General features: G+C 43.9%; 1 pseudogene; it reads left to right on the forward strand.

Annotated features, from left to right (window-relative positions):
• Nucleotides 1-1,944: 1,944 nt before the first annotated feature.
• LOC130210113 (long-chain-fatty-acid--CoA ligase 1-like) lies at nt 1,945-4,058 on the forward strand (annotated as a pseudogene).
• Nucleotides 4,059-11,126: the final 7,068 nt, after the last annotated feature.

The raw sequence follows: 11,126 nt of genomic DNA on the forward strand, positions 1-11,126 counted from the left end.
AGATGTAATTAGATATATTGTTTCGCTTTAAAAGAAAAAAGACAACAATATGTTCATTCAGTTACTCCCTCCATTTATTCTTTTGCTTTGTTTCGACAATTCACTTATGGTTCAACCATATTTGTAACAGACTTGCAAACTTTTAAATCCATGTCTCATAATAAAGTGTGAAGTCAGTTGCCCTCGAGCTGACAGGCTCTTGAGAGTATCTACTCAACATCCATCTTTTGATTGCATTTCAATGACACAAAAGTGGGCGTCAAAAAAGAAAAATTGTAGATTAGAGTAATGTGGGGTGATGATTCTGAAATGTCATCCAGAGCTCTCTTGAGTTCCAGGCTTTTTCTTATGTAAATGAGACATTCTGGGGATTTTCTTATCCTCTAATGTTAGCAGGACATCTTCTCTTTAGCCTCGGGTAAGCAAAAAACACAATGATATATTGTCTTTTCCTGGCTCAGCCTCATCAACCCTCCCAGTGCCTTGTGGGAATTGGTGTCCAAACAACACTTATCACTGTCATGCGTGAGTTATACTGTATAGATGACTGATGCGTTGGAGACAGACTTGTTTGTGTGATCTCTACACAGGGCATGACTGCAGTATGTTGCAAGTCATTAGTTAGAATAACAGATGGAGGTAATGTACAGTGAGAGTATTATGGAGGCCTTCATTACTCACAAAAAAACAGATTAATGCCACTGTGTTGGTAGGCTTAATGAACAGTGGGTGTAGAGGCGTTGAAATCCTAAAACAACAAGATTCAGCCTGAAGAGCTAGAATGACTTAACCGAGGGAGGGAGGGAGGGAGTAAGATACCCAAATCCTATCTGCTGCCCTTGCTGATTTTGTCTGAAACATATAATTGCAGGTATGGGGGGCCTCCCACATTTTCTGTGTAAAAAGCCAGAAGCAATTATAAACCCAGGACCAGAGGCAGAGTAATCCACAAAGCTTGTTTTTTTTAACTTTCAACTCGTCCCATTGTCAATGCCTGCTTTGATTTTTTTAACCAATTAAATTGAGACAGAAGCGAGATTCGGGTAGCGGCGCACAGGGGTGAGAAACGACAGCAGTCATTGGGCAAATAGTGAAATTCAGCCTCACAATCAAAACTTGATCAAACATGTCTGATCTCTTGGCTGAAGTGCATTAGTCACTGGAGGAATCCAATCAGCCCCACAAAATAAACTCAGTGTTTTCTTTAGGTTTTTTCTTTCAAGTTAGATTGCCTCGGAGCAGCACACTTGTTCTCCAAGCCCACACAGTGAAACTGATACAGACTGAGAAAACATCTGCACGTTGTTCGTCATAACACAGCAAATTCCCCACGCAATATGTTGAAAGCAAAGCAGGCCCTGTTCCCTCCTGCTCACTCAAATAATTGTCTCTCATTTCCGCCCGCAGTTGCCATGGTGATACAAATGTACTTTTAGGAGAAGAGAAATATCAGATGATTTGATGAGTTGTTCCTCTCGGCTTTTATTCATTTAATCGTGTTTATGTATTTTTTTCTTTCCTTTTCATGTTTACACAAAAGACAGAATATTACACACAGAAAAGGCAAACACACAATGAGGAAGAAGTAGGGGAAGTGGGCAAACATACAGAGCGCCTGATAATACCAAGGCTGGTAATCTGTTGCTTTCTCAACATTTGATTACTGTGGCAGCTGTCTCCAATTTGGCCTCGGCTGCTGGTGATTGGCAATCAGTCAGCAGCCGAGGCCGCCCTCATAAAAGGGCTCAGTGGAGAGTGAGCAGAGGCGCAGTCTTGCGGTCTGCTGAGTGTGGTGTGTGATCCGAATAAGACATGTTGTGAACCGGAAGCTCTTTGTGCCTGGCTGATCCTTGGAGCTTTTGGGGGAAACCCACGGGTAGCGGCGTGAGACCTGCTACACTGGAGCCCAATGTGGGGCCCCCTGGAATAAAGCGCCTGGAAGGGATGCAGCCAGATCCGGCAGAGGAGCTGTTGAGCAGCTTGGGGCAGATGCTGGCCCGAATGGAGGAGATGCGGCGGGCACAGGTGGAGGAGAACCGCCTGTTCCTCAAGGCCCTCCAAAACCCGCCGGCGCTGCGGCCAACTCCCGTTCCCCGTGACCCGTCGGCGTGGCTGACCCCCGTTCCCCAGAGGCAGAAAGACCTCAAACCACCCTGTAACCTCGGCCTTCAGTCAGTGGAAATGCCAGATGGAGAACGTTCAAGAAGGTCAGTGCTGAACGACAGTGATGATCACATGACTCACTACAACGACGCACGCACACTATACGAGGCCTTCCAACGAGGGCTCAGAGAATCAAATGACGGACCATGACTCGGATCAAGGAAACCAAACCAGCCATACGAGTGGCAGTCTTATAGTGAGGTCGTAGACAGAGCGGAGAACGTCGGCTCTGCTCTCCTTCACAAAAGACACTCTCGTACAGGAGACAAGTTTATTGGCATCTTTTCCCAGAACAGGCCAGAGTGGACCATTTCAGAGCTGGCCTGTTACACATACTCCATGGTGGCTGTTCCATTGTATCACACAATTGGCACCGAAGCCATCGGCTCCATTATCTACAGAGCTGCCATCTCAACAGTGATCTGCGATGTACCCGAAAAGGCTAAGATGATTTTGGACTGTCGAAGGGAAAGGGCGAACAGTGAAGACCATTGTGCTCATGGAGCCATTTGACAGCGAGCTGGTGACGCAGGGACAAGAGTGGGGCATTGATATTCTGAGTTTGAAAGACTTTGAGGCCTTGGGTCAAGCCAACATCCAGAAACCAGTGCCCCCTCAACCAGAGGACCTCGCACTTATCTGCTTTACATCCGGTACCACAGGAAACCCAAAAGGTGCAATGCTTACTCATGGAAATGTAATCTCTGCAGCTTTCATGAAAATGACATGTATACTGCATGCTGAGCATCAATGACATTCATGTATCCTACCTCCCTCTAGCTCACATGTTTGAGAGTTGTACAGGGTGTCATCCTCATCCATGGTGCTCGACTCGGCTATTTCCAAGGCGACATTTGGCTTTTGATGGGTGATTTGAAAACGCTGCAGCCGACAGTTTTCCCTGTGGTCCCACGTCTCCTCAACCGCATGTTTGATAAGGTATTTAGTCAAGCCAACACGCCGCTGAAGAGATGGCTGCTCGATTTTGCTTTCAGTAGGAAGGAGGCAGAGCTTAAAAGTGGTGTGGTCAGACGGCATATGGGACACAATCATCTTCAAAAAAGTGCAGGCGAGTCTGGGCGGTCGTGTCAGGCTCATCATCACAGGGGCAGCGCCGGAGTCTCCAACTATCCTGACGTTTCTACGAGCTGCACGGCTGCCAGTTTTATGAAGGCTACGGCCAGACTGAATGTACAGCTGGGTGCTCCATGTCAATGCCCGGGGACTGGTCAGCAGGTCACGTTGGGCCTCCTCTGGCCTGCAATGCTATAAAACTGTTGGATGTGGCAGAAATGAACTAATTGGCAGCCAATGGAGAAGGAGAGGTGTGTGTCAAAGGACCAAATGTATTCCAGGGATACCTGAAAGATCCCGAGAGAACTGCAGAGGCAATAGACAAGGATGGGTGGCTGCACGCAGGAGACATTGGCAAATGGCTTCCTAGTGGCACTCTGAAGCTCATTGACAGAAAGAAGCACATTTTCAAGCTGGCACAAGGAGAATACATTGCCCCTAAAAAAATAGAAACTGTGAATAGTCTCAGTGGTCCAGGTGTTTGTTCAAGGAGAAAGCTTAAAGGCGTGTCTGGTGGGGATAGTCGCGCCGGATCCAGACTTTTTGCCTATTTGGACCAAGAAAAAAGGGATTGATGGCTCCTACTCTGAACTGTGCCAAAACAAGGATGTGACGAATGCCATTCTGGAGGACATGCTGAGGTTGGGCAAAGATGCAGGACTCAACTCTTTTGAGCAGGTGCATTACATCCCGAGATGTTCTCTATCCAGAACGGCTTGCTGACACCCACCCTGAAGGCCAAGAGGACTGAACTTCAGAGCCACTTTAATGAGCAAATTGATGAACTCTATGCCAAAGTTTAAGATGTAAACTGGGATAAAGATGTACTGTCTAAAAGGTAAAAATAATTTAAAGCACACAACCAGGACCCCATTGTTAGTTGAGGGTGTTTGTCATTGATTTGTTGGTCAGTGAGCTAATGAGCTTCATGTGTAGTAGCTGTACCATTTAAGGGTTCCCTGCTATCTGGTAAATTAGTTCAGAATATGTCATGTTTCTGGTCAAATTTACCATAGAGTACGGGTTAAAAACAAAGCGGTTCCGGTTGACATGTTTTATTCGGATCACACACCACTCGGCAGACCGCAAGACTGCGCCTCTGCTCGCTCTCCTCTCCACTGAGCCCTTTTATGAGGGTGACCTCGGCTGCTGACTGATTGCCAATCACCAGCAGCCGAGGCCAAATTGGAGACAGCTGCCACAATTACATTTTGATTCTTTGGGTGAGGATTCGAGTCCAACCGATTCCTGGTTCAAAAAATTTATTCTGGATTCAGCACATAAGGTGTCGAATTTCAGGATCAACACCAGTACACTGGGCCCTCATCGAGGTTGTGTGGCAAGTTATGGCATAAAAGCAGACTGAAGTGTCCATAAGATTATGGGGTTTTATATGAGAACAAAGTTACTTTAATTATAACCCCAAGTTATACAAAGGAAACCCTGTTTCTTCTCCTCATTCACATAACATTCTCAAGTAAAGACAATTATGTTGAGCTAATTTCATTATGCGGTGCATTCAGCTTTTCGTTCGCAAGTTTTATGTTTTCACACAAATTGTCGTATTGACGACGCTTCATCAATCATGGCTGAAATTAGCACTATTGCAGATTTGTACATGTAGCGCAACAACATCATCCGCAGGTGCTCTGTCAATGTCACTGAGCCACATGTCGGTTGGTTTACTACAGTATTAAATTAAACGGATTAAAGGATGTCTAAATAAAAAAATGATGATGCCGGTTAGTACAAGTGTGTTTGGTCTATCGCAAGACAACAAGCAAATAACTTTTTGAATTCTTGTTTCGTGAATGGACCTTGTACGGTTTGGTGCTGGGCTATGCTGACATTGTAGCAGCTGTATAAACACTCAACAATCAAATGACCTAATATAGGGGTAAATACGGCAACAGGGTTATTGTTTTATACCATGTGTTTTATACACAAATGTATGCACAAAGTATTGTCTAGTGAGTCTCTGTACAAGATTTAGGTATTGTAGAGCTCTGGGTGAACAGTGTAAGTAGCCAGCTCTTACATACATATACAGTATATACATAAATATGTATATGTAAAATATTTCAATTCAGTTTATTACTATAGCCCATTCTCACAAATTAAAGATTTCCCTCAGAGTGCTTTACAATCTGTACATATAGACATCCCTGTCCCAAAACCTCACATCGGATCAGGAAAAACTCCCAAACAACCCTTTCACAGGGAAAAAAGGGAAGAAACCTTCAGGAGAGCAACAGAGGAGAATCCCTCTCCAGGATGGACAGGTGTAATATCTGCCATGTGTACAGAAGTAATCATACACAAATTAAAACACAGCAACAACACAATCAATGAAAATGACAGTGTATGAATAGTTGGTAATAGGCATATTCCACGATGGAGACCTCCATGATCCATCAGGCAGATGGAGGTAGAGAGGAGGAGTGGGCCCGCCGGGTCCAATATATATATATATGTGTATATATGTATGTGTATATATATATATATATGTAGCAGAACGAATAATACGCTCTAGTCTGCCCTTGTCCTCGGCAGAGGCTGCAGCCTACTGGATGGTGACGAAGGAGATGAGGAACTCTGAATCCCTAGTATAGTATGCTTCAATTTCCTACAGTTCCCATAATATAACTCTGTAGGTTCTGTCACCAGACCCTTTCTGATTGGTAAATGGCTATATCTTTCAAACTGCACGGCCCCCTATTTGTGAAACAAACTAAATGTGGTCTCAAACCTATTGTGAGATAACCCTGTTGACCCCTGATCACCTGGATTATTCTTTCAGAGCTCGCCCTGAGACACAGAATGCATCATACAACTAATGACAGGCTGATTATTACTGTGATTTAGAAAAGTGTCAAATCAGCGTTGTGACATTTTTAAACAAATTGTTTTGTTCACCCATTTTTGTAGAATAATATAGATAATAATTGTTTTGAATATTCTTCTATTAAAAGTAAAACACATTCTGACTATATGTATGTTCTTACTCAGTGGATGTTTTAGTAATTTTGTGTGTTTCTGTGTGCATGTGTCCATGGAGCAGTAATGATGGCGACTCTGGATTGACCTGCGGTCACTTTGAATTAGATGCTTTGTCTCGTCAGCCCTCCTCACTCCCTCACTCCTATATTGCTCACTCAACATGAGTCACACTCATCGCTGTGTATAGGGGTGTGTGTGTGTGTGTGTGTGTGTGTCAGTCAACCTATCTGACAGCAGCAGCCTCAGGCCAATCAGACTTCTCTCGTACAGACTTACATGGAGAAACAAACTGCTTCCAAAGTTCCTCAAAACGTGAATCCATTCATCCATCTTTGCTCAGAAGAAGGTAATAACACACACACACACTCATACACACACACTCATAGTCTTGTCACATCCATTTGGGCCATGAGTAACCCAGAGGGTAGACCTTTCTTACCTGGGGGGGTCTGCTGCTTCCAGTTAATGGGGATGACCACAGAACCTTAAGGTCCACCACACACACACACACACACTCATGCCCCATTAGTCACAGTTTGCCAGGGAAATCAACCCCCTCCTCTCACAGAGTTGAGGCCCAGCCCTTGTATAGTAAAGTCACACATACACACGCTCATGAAAACCATCATTCTTTAGAGTTCGGACCTACGCACTGACCTTTAATCAATTTGCTTTAAGGTGACCTTTGATCCTGCCCTGAGGCTCATTGCAAATAAATACCTCACACAGACTGTGAGGCTTGTAGATAACAACTATTCTATTTTGATATGAATCACAGCTCCTATAATTGTTGTCAGAAATGGTTCTGCAACACCTTTTTAAATGAAATAGCCACTGACATTCTAATTATGGAGTCAGCTGCCACACAATAATTCAAAAGCCCTTTTATTACAATTAATTGAGAATGAATGCAACATCTATAATATGCCTTTCACTCCATTCAAACTCCCATATTCATTGTTGCAATGCTGCATCGTTAGATGTCAGATATGTTCCATCTTGTCTGTCAATACAAAACAATCTTCATGTGACACAGAATGCAGCACGCGGAAGAAAAATGGACATGAAAGTTCATTTAAAGTCTTTTTCCCACGACACAATCTCTGCGCACGTCTTTTTATTTTTACTCGCCAATGATGAAAGAACACCAAAGGCTCTCTGGCAAATTTTGCATTTCCTCTGCAGAGACTGCAGGTAACACATTTACAAAAGAGAAGAAATATTAAAGACTACGGTAAGTCATTCTTTTCCCTCAAACTTTGTCACCTGACAACACAAAGACAACTCGTGTGTTGGGAGTGTGAGTGTCGCTCCATGCCATTGGACCAATGTGTGTACAGGTAAAAAGAGGACTTTAGTCAATCGGTAGAACCGAGAGGTTATGGTCTGTTCTGCTTTAGAGCACACACTGTTCAATTCTACACATAAAGTCCTCTGGAAAATAATTTCTGTTGGTTCTAAGAGCGGCTGCAGGTAACTCTGTCGCAGAGTACGTCAAGGCCCGTTTCCTTACAAGTTCAACTGAAGAATCAAATCAGTTCTCAATAGTGGGATCAGGGATGGATTAACCAACGGGCCTACCGGGCCCAGGCCCAGGGGCCCATGAGCTCAGGGGGCCCCTGGGCCTGAGCCTCCGCTCGTGACGTCGCTGTGATTAACATTGTATTGATATGAATATGATGATATGATACAATGCGCCGTAGCCGGTATATGCTGATCTTAAGTCATTCATGTCAGTAACAGGGCCCCAATATATATATATCTTTATTCCAGACTCATGGGTCCATAAAGATATATATATATTGGGGCCCTGTTACTGATGGGCCCCTGAGCTCATGGGCCCCTGTTACAATAGTCCTACTGAGGGATGGATTACCGAACGAGCCTACCGACACCAGGGGCCCATGAGCTCAGGGGGCCCATTAGCTCAGGGGCCCATGAGCTCAGGGGGCCCCTAAGCCAGAGCCTCCGCGCGTGACGTCGCTGTTATTAACATTGTATTGATATGAATATGATGATATGACACGATGCGCCGTAGCCGGTATATGCTGGTCTTAAGTCATTCATGTCAGTAACAGGGCCCCAATAGTCCTACTGAGGGATGGATTACCGAACGAGCCTACCGGCACCAGGGGCCCATGAGCTCAGGGGGCCCCTAAGCCAGAGCCTCTGCGTGAAGTCGCTGTTATTACCTTCGCATTGAAAATGCAGAAGGTTATGTTTTGATCGCCGTGGATTTATTTATTTATTTATTTGTATGCGTGTTATTCGCATAACACAAAAAGTATTAAACCGAATCGCATGAAATTCGGTGGGATGATTGGTTATTATCCGGGGACCATTTGATTAGATTTTGGGATCAATCGGGTCAAAGGTCAAGGTCATGAAAAGGTCAAAATCTTCTTTTTACCATAGCACGGTCAATTTTTATCCAATTGGCATGCAACTAATGCCAACATGTTCATAATTCAATGCCCAATCTAGTGATATGCGAAGGTATGCGCTCTACCGAGTGCCCATTCTAGTTAACTTTGTATTGATATGATGATATGACATGATGCGCCATAGCCGGTATATGCTAGGCTTGTCATTCATGTCATGGTCATATAATTCGCGTTATGTTGTCTGCTCAGCTCCGGTATCGTTGTTCCATACGGACTGTTTTGTTAGCGATGTTTTTTTTTTAAATTGCGGGGGGGGGGGGGGGGGGGTGGCCTTGACACGTCCAGGCCCAGGGGCCCGTGGTTTCTTAATCCGTCCATGAGTGGGATATACAGTAGATACCCTCATAGAGCTGCTCCTGCAGAGTATCACAGTGAAAAGAATGCAGCATTGCTTGTTGTTCTACTTTATGCAACCTCTCAGTTGCATTTAACAACAATCTGTGGATTTCAAATGTTTCCGCAATAGACATGAACAGAGGCCTGCACTATGAAGCATGGGAAAGATCGCCATGGTTACTTATACTGATCACCTAACCTGCAGGTGATGTTGGAGATCAGAGATCAGCTCGTAGGAGAGCGCCATTTACTGACCAATCAAAGCTTGGTATGTAAAATCGTGAATTAATTTCACACAATTACGAAGAAGTTAAAGTCAGAATCCAGATTGAAAGTGGCACAGTTCTAACAGACATGCAAACAAAGATAATGAACCGTTGACTTTGTGAATGTATACATTTTCAAATCTATAATTGTTTCGTCTAAATCACGATAGATCTTACTATAAATCCACGTCAATTATGTTTTTACATTTTTTTTTTATTTGCTCCGAATCCAAACAGTTTAACACAGCCAGAGTTACAGCTGAAAGAATAAGGCTAACATATGATCATTAGAATACATCCGAGCGACAAATTAAATTATAGTCATCCCTGCTCGTTCTCACCCAGTGAGCTGTGATATTTTTGTGTTAATTCACACATTCACAGACGGCAAATCCTACCAGCTGTCCTTTCTGCATTTGTCAGTTTAAAGTGGTTTACTTTCAGCTTACTGAATTAAGTGTTTAACTTCTACGTATACCTCTAAGTACACAGTTTTCTGTTTGTGTGAACGGGATTGAGAAACCCAGGTGGACTTACCGAGTTGATGCCCAATGTTGTGGGACCGCTTAGTGGGATGGCGGTTGTTAGGATCAGTGGATAGATAACCCAAAGATAACAAGGGCTTTTTCTTAATTAAGTTTATTTTATATAGCCCACTATCACAAATTACGAATTTGCCTCAAAGTGTAACACCCGGTTCTGTTTCTCCTGTGTTCCGTGTCTCCTATGTCTCCTCTGTGTCTTCTCTGTCTTAATTGTTTAATTCCCTGCACCTGCCCTCAGCCACTCTTGTCTCGTTACTGTCTGATGTCGTACACCTGTTTCCCCCCCTATATATTGTGTCAGTCTTTCCCTTGTCTGCTGTTGGATTGTCGTCTCTAGTTCCGGGTCTTTTTCCCGTCGTCCTGTCTGTCGTATCTGATCCTGCCTGCTTCGACCCTGCCTGCCTGCCTGCCCTGACCGACGATCCTCTGCCTGCCCCTTTTGGACCTTATTTTTTTGTAAACTGTTTTGCCTCATTAAAGAGTGCTTTTTTATTTTATTTATATTGCGTCCAGCCTGTCTCTGTGCCTGAGCCTCACCCCGTCACAAAGACCTGACACAAAGGGCTTTCCCTGTCCAAAGCACCTCACAACGGATCAGGAAAAACTCCCAAAAAAACGGAAACTTTAATGGGGAAAAAAAAGTGAAGAAACCTTCAGGTGAGCAACAGAGGAGGATCCATCTCCCCGGATGGACAGAAGAAATGGATGTCATGTGAGAGAATCATTACAGAGTTACAACACATTCAATACACACGACAGACTGTATGAATAGTTCGTAGTCGGCATGGACCGCGATCCATGAGACAGAAGGAGGTAGGGTTTTTGTTAACGTTGCTTCGTAGAATAGTCCTCGGGACCATGAAAGAATGCAAGAGCACTTTTATGAAGAGATGTTTTCTTCTACAGCACCTGCTAGTGATTTGAGAGAACTTGCGGCATTGACGAATGCTTGTATTCCAAATGTTCTTTGAGGAAGGAATGAGAACGAAAACTATTTCCCCCTGTAAATAAAGTTTCCGTCAAAATTCCTTGCATTGTGTTGATCCTTGTGGTGGAAACTCTTAAAACGGCCCAGGCTAAAACAACATGATGATGATGAATGTATTGACGATTCTGTCAGACATTAGTAAACATTAAAACTACTTCAAAATGGAATAGTGTATGATACAGGGAGGATGGTGAATGTAATTGAGCTGGTAAATTGTGTCTGTAATGTCTACTGTATCTTTATCACCACTGAGACAGCTGACTGGGATACAATGTGTCGTGTTCGAGAGAGATAGGAAGAGAATGAGGAT

Source organism: Pseudoliparis swirei, chromosome 19 (genome assembly GCF_029220125.1).
Source record: "Pseudoliparis swirei isolate HS2019 ecotype Mariana Trench chromosome 19, NWPU_hadal_v1, whole genome shotgun sequence".
Classification (NCBI taxonomy): domain Eukaryota; kingdom Metazoa; phylum Chordata; class Actinopteri; order Perciformes; family Liparidae; genus Pseudoliparis; species Pseudoliparis swirei.